Source organism: Leucopleurus acutus (assembly GCF_964270905.1).
Source record: "Leucopleurus acutus genome assembly, chromosome: 10".
NCBI classification, from domain to species: domain Eukaryota; kingdom Metazoa; phylum Chordata; class Mammalia; order Artiodactyla; family Delphinidae; genus Leucopleurus; species Leucopleurus acutus.
This window is the reverse complement of record NC_139153.1, coordinates 64,453,913-64,465,474: the sequence shown is the minus strand read 5'-3', so window position 1 is coordinate 64,465,474 and position 11,562 is coordinate 64,453,913.

Sequence of the window (11,562 nt, the reverse complement as noted above, 5' to 3'; positions counted from 1 at the left end):
ACACAACTTTCCTATGTTTCCTTTAAAGAAATATTTTGGGGTGGGGGTTGTGGATCTCTTACTGAGGAAAAGCAACCTATTGGAACCTCTGTGTTCTGCATCGTGTACTTAAACCCAGGCTGGGTTATTCTCAACTCTCTCTATGGAGACACTCTCCATCTCAGCCTCATTTCTCACAAAGAATCACTCACTTAGAATCAGATGAATTTTTAACACAACCAACTTAGAAAAATGAATGATAGAACATGTGCTGGAATTACAGTTGTTCTTCTACTGCAGTGGTTCTCAAAATGTGGTCTTTGGATCAGCAGCTTTTGAAATGTATTTAAAAGGTAAATTCTTAGGTCTGAACCCAAAACTTCTGAATCTGACACTCTGGATGCGGGACCCAGAAATCTGCATTTTAACACGCCATCCAGGGGATTCCGATGCATTCAAGTTTGGGAATGCCTGCTTGGATTCAACTGCTAGTACTCTCACAGATAAGAGTGCACCTGGACCCATACCAGTGACATCTGGCAAAAACCTTTAGACAAAAATCAACAACAAAAGAAAATCCCATAATTTTCTTACTTTCTAATAGCTCTGGATTTTCAGTACAAATAATTCTTTAACAACAAAGTTTTGAGCTAACTAGGGAAAGATCACAGAGGCAGACAGGCTCCTATTGAGGCCAAAATAGAGATTTGTCTTACTTGATATTTTTAGAACTAAAAACATTTTTTTTAATTGGTGGGCTTATTTTTAGGCTCAGCATGGAATCACCCTCCTTATGGTTCTACTCTCTGCTTGGTTCACTCATTGAACAGTCTTTCATTCTTTGTTTAATAAAAAGTCCAGTAGAGTCATTTATTCTGTGTGTGTGAGAAGAGGGAAATGCCAATGATGCTTTTTCTCATTTGACAGAAGAAATTCGCAAGTAATTTTAGCTTCCTGCAGATGGAGATGTTAACAATATTATCACTAGAGCTTACATTATCAAGAAAGTTGAGTGGTCAGGATTACAGATGTTTTATAGGTTAAGGGGTATTTTATCCAGTCTTGTCCAAAGTCTTTGATATATAGGGGTTTGACAACTTGTCTTTGTTAGATGTATCATTTACAAAGACAGTGTTATGTTAAAAAAATGCATTCATCATTCTCCCCAGCTTTGCGAGCAGAAAATAACATCTTTTCCTTATTACCTTACAGAGAATTTTGTCACCTGCGTCTTAAGGCTAAGAACTGAAATTCCATCTTTGGCATTGAGTTAAAAAGAGGTAGACCCTTCTAGAGAGTCAAATAGTATACTGTGAAATGGAAAATGGCTTAGTGGGATTACTTAGGCAGAGAATTTGGGACTTTTTAACAACAGCCAAAAGGAAAGAAAGAAAGAAAAAGAAAGGAAGGAAGGAGGGAAGAAAGAAAGAAAGAGAGAAAGAACGAAAGGAAGGAAGAACATAGGAAAGGAAAAAAACAAGCTTTCGTTATGTATAGGTGATATGATTGTCTACAGAAAAAATACCAAAAAAATCTGAGATATAAGAATTAATAATATTTTAGCAAGGTGGTTGGATAAATACACAAAAAAATCAATTGCACTTTTCTATCAAAACAACAAAAAAAATGGGATATGTGATAAAATGGTCTCTTTTAATAGCAAACTTACAGTAATCAGAAATAAATTCTCAGAAAGAAAAGACAAGCAAATTGTCTCATTTCAAAACACAAGAACAGGGCTTCCTTGGTGGCGCAGTGGTTGAGAGTCCGCCTGCCGATGCAGGGGACACGGGTTCATGCCCCGGTCCGCGAAGATCCCACATGCCACGGAGCAGCTGGGCCCGTGAGCCATGGCCGCTGAGGCTGTGCGTCCGGAGCCTGTGCTTCGCAACGGGAGAGGCCACAACAGTGAGAGGCCCACGTACCGCAAAAAAAAAACACAAAAAAACAAACAAAAAAACCCCACAAGAACATAAGGTTTCTAATGTTATTGTTAAATTATTATCTTTAAGATGATTTAATACACAATTCATTGTTAATTTCTTTTTGCTTCCCAACGTCTGCTAATTTCCTTTTTGTGCATTCATGTTTTGGTTGTTCATTTGCTAAGCAGGACTTAGAAGAAGGAAAGTGGCCAGGTTCTCTGCCTCTTCTGAATGAGATTTTCACAGCGTTTTAAGTGAACAAGTACTTATTGCATGCACATTTGAAATAAAAATGATCATGATTAGGAATGATATTTGATGACCTTTGTTCCCGTACAAACACGGACGCGTGTATGTGCTTTTCTTTTCCTTAAGTGAAATCTTTTCATAAGACTTTGAATCTGATTTAAGTAGCTCTGAATTTGAATGTGCTCTCAAATATTTACTAAACCATCATTATTAAGCATATACTTTGTGTGCAGTGTAATAAGTCTCTTGGAATGTAAATGTGAATAATAGGTAATCCCTGCTCTTAAGGAAATGAAAGTCTAATAGAGGAGGCAAATATGTTGATAAGTGATTATAATAGACTCTAATGCTATACTGTTATATGGTAGTTATGTTATAATGACCCTGGGAGCCTCTTACAAGATTGACTGTAGCTTGGACAATCCTTCACCAAGAAAAAAAAAAAAAAAAAGAAAAGACATGCAAGATTTAAATGGGGAAAACTAAAAACATTGAAAGGGAGTTCTCTGGTGTTCCAGTGCTTAAGAATCCGCCTGCCAACATGTATACAATGGAATATTACTCAGCCATAAAAAGAAACGAAATTGAGTTATTTGTAGTGAGGTGGATGGACCTAGAGTCTGTCATACAGAGTGAAATAAGTCAGAAAGAGAAAAATAAATACCGTATGCTAACACATATATATGGAATCTAAAAAAAAAAAAAAGGTCTGAGGAGATATATCCAAAATATATAAAGAACTGTTTGTCAATTTTGTTTATCTTTTCAAAGAACCAGTTCTTAATCTCATTAATCTTCTCTTTTTTTAAAGTCTCTATTTCATTTATTTCTGCTCTAATCTTTATCTCCTCTCCTCTACTAACTTTGGGTTTTATTTGTCCTTCTTTTTCTAATTCCTTTAGGTGTAAGAGTAGGTTGTTTATTTGAGATTTTTCTTGTTTCTTGGGGTTAGGCCTATATCGCTATGAACTTCCCCCTTAGGACTGCTTTTTCTGTGTCCCATAGATTTTGGACAGTTGTGTTTCTATTTTCACTTGTCTCAAGGTATTTTTGGACTTCCTTCTTGATTTCTTCATTGACCCATTGGTTGTTTAGTAGCATGTAGTTTAGTCTCCATGTGTTTGTGTTTTTTGCAGTTTTTTCCACAGTATTTTAAAATATTTATTTATTTGTTTATTGTGGCTGTGACAGGTCTTAGTTGTGGCATGCAGGATCTTTGCTGCGGTGTGAGGTATCTTTAGTTGCGGCATGCATGTGGGATCTAGTTCCCTGACCAGGGATCGAACCTGGGCCCACTGCACTGGGAGCTCAGAGTCTTAGCCATGTACTACCAGGGAAGTTCCTGTAGTTGATTTCTAGTTTTATACTGTTGTCCCAAAAGATACTTGATATGATTTCAACCATCTTAAATCTGTTGAGACTTGTTTTGTGGCCTAATATGCCAGTCTGGAGAATTTTCCACGTGCAATTGAAAAGAATGTGTGTCCTGCTGAATTTTGATGGAATGGGCAAAGCAACTAGGCAGAGACATAAGGGTCAGTGATGCGATGAGTCAAGCATGTTGGAGATTAGGTAACGACGCATCCACAGCCCACTTGTGGATGTTCATCCTTCAGATACATATCTTCCTTTTCTTTTTTTTTTTTTTTTTTTTTTTTGCAGTACGCGGGCCTGTCACTGTTGTGGCCTCTCCCGTTGCAAAGCACAGGCTCTGGACGCGCAGGCTCAGCGGCCATGGCTCACGGGCCTAGCCGCTCCGCGGCATGTGGGATCTTCCCAGACCGGGGCACGAACCCGTGTCCCCTGCATCGGCAGGCGGACTCTCAACCACTGGGCCACCAGGGATGCCCACATATCCTCCTTTTATCCAGGGAGACTTAAGGAGAGGAATGTGTACAGATCCAGCGTATATTTCTGCAATTTCACTTCAGCTAAGAAAAAAGAGTGTATATCTTTATTATCAGTGTGTGTATCTCTTCTCAAGTTTCCATCATTCCTACCATAAGGCACCGCAATTGTTCACTTTCAGTAGGAGTACATCTCAGGCCCATTTTCAGAAAATCAGATTACAGGAGAACATAACCAGGAAAGCATTACTCAAAAGAGCAGATACCTATCATCTGGTGTTCATGGAGCAATTAAACCTCAGACTGATCTACTTTATAAATATTTGTAGCTGCAAATGGGCTACAGCCTTTGATTTTCGGCTTAATAAGTATTTCTTTTTGCCCTTCAGGTTCAGACTAATATTGATTGTAATTCTCTACTACCACCTAGTGGAAAATCCATCCATTAAAAAAAAAATGAAAAAAAGGTCCCATTTTTTTATTTCTTAAAATTCCGCAGTAAATACCTGATCATGTTATAAAGTATCTTGTTATAAAAAGTTCCAACCATATAGAAGAGTGTAAAAAGGGTAAAAGGTCTCCTTTTATCACTCCCCTCTCTCCATTTCACTCTGCTTCCCAAAGGTAACTGTGCATTGTAGCCTGTATCCTGTTAGGACATTCCCTGTGCTTTTGCATATTCAGGTATACAGCAGGAAAAATTCTAAGACATCAACTAAGGATTGTTTTGTCTTTCTACTATAGAGACAGATAAGGCATTTTACCCTTCATGCCTTGGGTGGCCACAGCAAAACAATGATGATCGAAAGGTTAAGCTCTTGAGCTTCAAATTTACCTTTGAAAACTATGGTAGAAGCAAGATGAATGAAAGGCCTAGATTAGTAAATATCTGGTCAATGCTTATGCCATAAGTGGTAGATTTGGGAAGGACTCCTGATGAAGTTAGGGCCAGTTTTCTTGCCTGGAGTTGATACAGAATCCGGGCTTTGTACCCTGTAATCCTTCTAAACTGTGTCACAGATGTTTTTGTTTTACTTTAGTTTACATAATTTAAATTTAAAAAAACCTGATCTACTAAATTAGGAGGCAAAAAAGGAAACAGGATATTTGATTGTGCTATGCTTGACCTATGACCTACTTGGTTTTCTATTGCCAAAGCCCACAAACTCCACAACCGAAATTTCTGATCTCATTTTGTGGTTTTTAATAAACTTTTTGGAGGTGTAATTTACATAAAACCAATGAAAACATTTAAAGCAGGGTTCCCCAACCTCTGGGCCACGGACCTGTAGCGGTCCGTGGCCTGTTAGGAACCGGGCCACACAGCAGGAGGTGAGTGGCAGGCAAGCGAGGCAAGCTTCATCTGTGTTTACAGCTGCTCCCCATCACTCGAATTACCACCTGAGCTCCGCCTCCTGTCAGATCAGCGGCTGCGTTAGATTCTCATAGGAGCGTGAAACCTACTGTGAACTGCGCATGCGAGGGATCGAGGTTGCGCGCTCCTTATGAGAATCTAATGCCTGATGATCTGAGGTGGAGCTGAGGCGGTGATGTTAGCGCTGGGGAGCGGCTGCAAATACAGACTATCATTAGCAGAGACCATAATAAATCAATTGCTTTCAGACTCATATCAAAACCCTACCAGTGAGTGGCAAGTGAAAAGAAGCTCAGGGCTCCCATTGATTCTGCATTACGGTGAGTTGTATAATTATATCATTATACATTACAATGTAATAATAATAGAAATAAACTGCGCAATAAATGTAAGGCACTTGAATCATCCCCAAACCATCCCCCCCGCTCCTGTCTGTGGAAAAAATTGTCTTCCATGAATCTGGTACCTAGTGCCAAAAAGGTTGGGGGCCGCTGATTTAAAGTATTCAGTTTGATGAGTTTTGACAAATGTATACACTGTGTAACCACCACCCCAATTGATACATAGAACATTTTTCGTGTCTCAAAAAGTTCCTTCTTGCCCTTTTGCAGTAACTCCCCACTCTAGACACCTACTAATTTGATTTCTATCACTTTAAATTGATTTTGGGGAAAAAAAGAAAAGGATTTGTTCCCCGTTCTCAGATTTTTTTTTTTTTTGGTCACTGCCATGGGGCATGTAGGATCTTAGTTCCCTGACCAGGGATCAAACTCGTGCCCCCTGCAGTGGAAGCACAGAGTCTTAACCACTGGACCATCAGGGAAGCCCCTCATTTTGCTGTCTTAATTTCTGGGAAGAAAACCTAAATGTAAACATATGTATTTAATCTAATTAACACAGGACATGCTTTTATTCTGTAAACTGTTAGCTCTTGTGGTCTTTAGACAATGCTGCAAATCATTGACTTAGTTACTCCACTTACTTTCTCAGTAAAAATTTAAAATTTCACCTCTGAAAAACTTCTAAGGTCAATAGTGGTTATTATGTTCAACTTCGTAGTCTTACCTAAATGATTTTATAAGTTTGGACTAATTTAAATTGAGTTAAGTAAGAAATGACTTTTGATTACCTGCAACATTCTTTAAAAAAATTTATTTTGTTTTAATTTATTTATTTACTTTTGGCTGTGTTGGGTCTTTCTTGCTGCACGCAGGCTTTCTCTAGTTGCAGTGAGCTCGGGCTCTAGAGCGCAGGCTCAGTAGTTGTGGAGCACGGGCTTAGTTGCTCCGCGGCATGTGGGATCTTCCTGGACCAGGGCTCAAACCCGTGTCCCCTGAATTGGCAGGCGGATTCTTAACCACTGAGCCACCAGGGAAGCCCCACCTACAACATTCTTAAAAGAAATAATAATTCATAGAGACAAAGAAAAAAATACTGAATCACCAAAAAATACTGAATCAGCTTCTATGTATATACTCTTGTCCATATTTACTTTTTGCAAAACTGAAATAAGATGGTAAACTCAAGTCCATTGACAGATGAATGAATAAAGAAGATGTGGTGTATATATATATATATATATATATATATTTACACAATGGAATATTACTCAGCCATAAAAAAGAATGAACTAATGCTATTTACAGCAACATGGATGAACCTAGAGATTATCATACTAAGTGAAGTAAGCCAGACAGAGAAAGACAAATATCATATGATATCACTTATATGTGGAATCTAAAAAAAATGATACAAATGAACTTATTTACAAAACAGACTCACAGATATAGAAAACAAACTTTTATGGTTACCAAGGGGGAAAGGTTGGGGGGAAGGATAAATTAGGAATTTGGGTGTAACATATACATACAGTACTATATTTAAAATGGATAACCAACAAGGACCTACTGTGTACCACAAGGAACTATACTCAATATTTTGTAATAACCTATATGGGAAAAGAAGCTGAAAAGGAATATATATATATATATATATATATATATAAAAAAAACTGAATCACTTTGCTGTATACCTGAAACTAACACAACATTGTAAATCAACTATACTTCAATAAGAAAAGATGGTAAACTCAATGTGGTATACACATTAGTGTATTGTATTAATAAGATTAATTATATTTTAAAGCTGAAGTTGAAAGCTTTAAATAATATTGTCATCTAACTATACACATATTTGAAACACACACATAATGATGACTTAAAATTAATAAGCAAAAAAAGAGAGGGGCTTCCCTGGTGGCGCAGTGGTTGAGAGTGCGCCTGCCGGTGCGGGGGACGCGGGTTCGTGCCCCGGTCCGGGAAGATCCCACATGCTACGGAGCGGCTGGGCCTGTGAGCCATGGCCGCTGAGCCTGCGCGTCCGGAGCCTGTGCTCCGCAGCGGGAGAGGCCACAACAGTGAGAGGTCTGCGTACCGCAAAAAAAAAAAAAAAAAAAGAGAGGACTTGTTCAAATTTGGTCTTGGAATATTCATTGTACTCTTTAAAAGAGATAGAAAAAGCTTTTATTTCCTTGAGTGTAATCAGCTCAGCAAGCAGCCATTTTCTCTCAGAATACTCTCACTCAGTATCCTGATAAATTTGAGTGCTTTTGCTGATATTTTCATGGCCTTAAATATTTTAAAAACAAAAAACAAAAACCCTTTGAATCGTGAGAGACCTACAGGCTTCTATAATTATTATGTTACCTTCTTTATTTTAAAATGTTTTATTATCACTCTGGTTATTGGGATAGCAAAAACTTTAACAATTGACCACTCTTAGGTACCTGTCCACTTATATGAATTAAGTGACCAGTTTCCTCTGACAATTCTTTTTTGTTGTTGTTGCCTTCCTGAAGACTAAACTCTTAATTGAAAATATTAAAACTGTCAAGCTATCTTTTACTGTACTCTAAAGAAACCCTTTTTCCCACTAGATAGCCACTACCCATTTGACCACTAGGTGGCCCCAAAGCCTTAATCTGTCACAATATGAAACGCAGGAGGCCAGAAGTTAATTAGGTGCATTTTGCATGCCTTATATACTTTAAATTAATTCTATACTCTCAAAAGAGCTACCCTGTGTATCAACCCCACAATGCTGAAAAAGCTGACAAAACACAGGAGCTCAACCTTTCCTTTATTAATCTTGTCCAGGTAAAAATATTGCGAATGTGTGTCTTAATGACAGTAGATGTTTCAGGAAGGGTAAAAGCATACTCTTGTCCGTATTCCAAGTCTGGATGGGTGATTTTAATACTTTTTTTTTTTTTTTTTTTTTGCGGTACGCGGGCCTCTCACTGTTGTGGCCTCTCCCGTTGCGGAGCACAGGCTCCGGGCGCGCAGGCCCAGCGGCCATGGCTCACGGGCCCAGCAGCTCCGCGGCATGTGGGATCCTCTCGGACCTGGGCACGAAACCGTGTCCCCTGCATCAGCAGGCGGACTCTCAACCACTGCGACACCAGGGAAGCCCCAATACATTTATTTTAAAGAAGGTTTTGTTTCTGGGTTTAAAATACCCTTGTCAATCAGTAGGACTCCTAGTCCGCACTTTACAGGCTGAATTAGAAGAACACGGAAAGTTGCCAAAGCCCCTCACTGTCTAGAATGTGTACTTACCTTCAGAGTAATGACTCATAAGTCTTTGTGAAATTGTGAGATTTCTAGATTCTACTCCTCTATTCTGATATTGTTGGCTACTGTGATAAATTAAACTGTGCCATCTGGCCAAACAGATGTTTTCTGTTTTTCTCTCATACTTGAAGAAGCCCTCTGCTAGAAGCTATCACCAAAAATTGGGTCTTCTGAGAGAAACAACAGAAAACGACAATCTCAGGGGCTCAGTGGAAATGATGACCAGGATTTCTTGATTCTTGCTATGGCAGAGAATAGAATTATGAGAACAAATTTACCAGTTTAAGCTGATATGGTCACCTATTGACACCTGTCAAACTGTATCGGGGACTTAAAAACTGGAACTTATAGGACTATTTTAGTACAGAAGCAGAGAAGTCATTAACATAGTCTGCTAGCCCTAGATCAGTGGGACAGGAAATAAGACTGAATGAAACTGTTAACCAATATTTAATTATGGTGATTTATTTCAGAACATTGTTTTAAATGTTCTATTTTCTGATGAGCATGTAAGCAGACCATTTTATTTTCTTCTTATCTATCTGTAATCCTCAGGTTTAACCTATGCTTATGGAAAATAAAACCCAGTGTTCTTTGAATGATGTCTTGTTCCATTGGAACCACAGAATTCAGGAAAAAATATCCTATAGTAAATCTTAATATAGACTGCAAAGTATAACTACTCAGGAAAAATGAAAGATAATCATGACCCTATTCCTAACTGAAATTCTGACAAATGCTTTTACAATTTTTAAGCTTAGAAAAATCCCAGCTATCCTTTGTTAAAGGACAGTGAGTCAAATTTTGCTTTTTATAGCTACCATAGCTCTATAGACAATCAAATATTTTTGTAGACAGCATCACTGGTGGAATATATGATAATTCTATAGAAAATTTGGTATATAGTTCTTCTCTGCAAATAGTGTTCAAAGTGCTTTTGTGGGTTGCTTTATGTTTTTATGGCAGTGTAGTGATATGCAGTGGTTCACATCTCCAAATTTGGAACGCTGAGCATGCCAGAGTGTCACATAAAAAGGAAAATCTCATTTCATTAATCTCATTAATTTCTCTAATAAGAGAAAGAACTGCAGTTTGTTTGTGGAAACAAGGCCTACAAAATCCTCTGAGCACACTGGTTCCTAGTTTATTGTCCCCACCCGACAGGTGGAAAAGGATGTTAATTTCTGATGAGCCAGAATCACTGATGAACTTTGAGCATCTCAGAGAAAATGGGATTTCATCCTCAGTGAAAGGCCCTACAAATGAAGCTCTGAGATGGTGAGTCGGGGAGGGTTCTTGGGATAAGTAAGCTCTTGCATGGCAATAAAATGATTTCTGGTTATCATAGGAGTAATTAAAACTATGACCTTATGGGCTAAAGCCTTCCAGAAAGATGTGAACTGTTAACATCATTAAGACCTTTGTTTTGTTAACTACATGACAAGGGAGTCTTCACATCTTAATCCTAAAACAGGCCAAATAAAAGAGCCTGTCAAATTAAGGATATTGAATTAGAATATTTCTGGAAAATCTTATTTGGTCAATTCATTACTTTAGGGGTAGGAATCGTGTAGGGAAAATGTTCCAAAATTTGGAAATAAGGCAAACATCTGCTTTCTTGATTAATATATGTGAACATTTTCTTATAATCCTGCCTGATTATAATCCTGTTTCAGGGATTGTAAGTTGACTAAAAAGAACCCAGCTGGCCCTGTACTATGAGATGTTAATCTGTAGAAAGCTGATAAGGTGTGATGCCTTTGCTTTTTATCTGGTAAAGGAGATAACTCCAAGGTTATGATTTTATTGCTTTGTAGTACATTAACCATTTTGAATCTCTAACACAGCGATTTCCCCTGACTATGTGCAACTTTGTTTTGCAAATACTCTTTGAATCTAGTCTCTTGTATTCTTCCTGGTTCCCTCGTTAATTTTTGGCAACACTTTAAAAAATCTAACAAATACATTTCTCCAACATATGGTAGGCTCATCATAAACAGATAACCATCCCCCCCCCCGCCCCCCGCCACCAAGCCAGAACAGGTCTCATAAACCACTTTACTGCTGCTTCCAGGTGCTGCTGCTTCCAGGTGTTGCTCTTTCATTAGGAATTAGACTTTATTGCAACCACCACTGAAGATACTTCGAAGCCGCTTTGGTGGCAGGAACTTAGCCTTTTTTTTTTTACCACTGCTTCCCTCAAAGCCAGTTGCTTTTCCTGTCACCTTTGCCTCGAACTGAATGCAGGGTAGATGCCCATTTCCTCCTGTCACTCAGTTGTGAATTGAAGTCTGAGGTGCATGAATTTGATTTTTTTAAAGGTGGGACTTAGGTCTTATATTGGTGCCCTGGTTTCCAAGAGGACTGGGAGAAGTGGGTTTTCTGCATTGTTCTGTGGGGAGGCAGGACCCATAAAGTCGGGGAAGTTTTTACAGTATTCTAAAGGTGTTCAGATCTGATGGGACAGGTAACCAATGTCCTTACATGAAATGTCAGGGATTGCATGGATTGGCTGCCGTGATAAGTGCTTTGGTTCACGGGCTACATCAGTGGTT